Below are 1,137 nucleotides of genomic sequence, written 5' to 3'. Positions count from 1 at the left end.
CTTTTTGTAAAACTAAAGACAATCTGTTCAATAGAATCATTTGTAAGCTGATGTCTGAATWACTCAGAACAACCACTGATGTAAAGTTTTTATATCAATCATGTTTGACACAAAATGACAWGTTATTTTAAAAAATCTCATCATTTACATTTAGAATGAGACCCGGGTCACTTAAAAGTTTTCAGCCTATCTTTCTTCCTTCAATGTTTCCAGCGAGCTGAAGATAAAATCAAGAACTGATGCAAAGAAAGTCTGGAGAACTCTGTGGGCGATTATGCAGCAAATTCAGTTCTCTGCACTGCAGAAGGGGAAAAAGAAGAAGAAGAAGAAGAAAACGAGAAAAAGGCAGCAAGTAGAGACGGAAAATATTCAAAATATTTGAAAACTAAAAAAGTCAYAAAAACAAAAGTCACTTTTCCTGATCAAGCTGAACATCTTGACACAATAAAACAGTCTAAAATATAATTTGATTGCAAAGAAAATGTGCAGGAAAAAAAACATGGAAATAGTGTGGATGCTGACTCAGCATTAACCCAATAAAAAAATGAAGAAAAGCACAAAAAAAAAAACTTTTTGCAAACAACTGTAAAATGAAAACATGTCAAAGGCGATCATGTGGCGCAGACACATGCAGACAATAAGGATTAAACTGATTATGTTGCAATGTGTTTTTATATATATAAAATGCACATTTCTCAGGGAGCTGTTCTCATTGTCAGCTGCACTTCTTTGTTTTTAAATAATTAAACACATTTTGCTTCTCCCAGGTCATTCCCGTCCTGAGGGGTTAAATTGCCTGATCACAGATTCAACTTTCCACAAGAAGTTTCTTTTGGAAAAATAGAACTTCCTAAACTTTAGTTTAGTTTATTTCAAACATGTATACAAAAGAAAACAACAAATGATAAAAAGCGATAACAAAATTAACATATTTGAAAAGGAATGGGAAGAAGTAAAAAACTTATTTAATCCCACCCTTCTCCGAAGCTTATTAACAAAAAAATAGTAAATTCTTTTTTTCCTTATGCAAAGTTACAATATCATAAAGATTAAAACAACAATCTGTTTACCTAGAATTTTATATACCAGAATATATTCATATACGTAAATGTACATCTACATACAGTGTATATGCAT

Source organism: Austrofundulus limnaeus, unplaced genomic scaffold (genome assembly GCF_001266775.1).
Source record: "Austrofundulus limnaeus strain Quisiro unplaced genomic scaffold, Austrofundulus_limnaeus-1.0 Scaffold808, whole genome shotgun sequence".
Classification (NCBI taxonomy): Eukaryota; Metazoa; Chordata; class Actinopteri; order Cyprinodontiformes; family Rivulidae; genus Austrofundulus; species Austrofundulus limnaeus.
Note: the sequence above shows the minus strand (reverse complement) of the source record.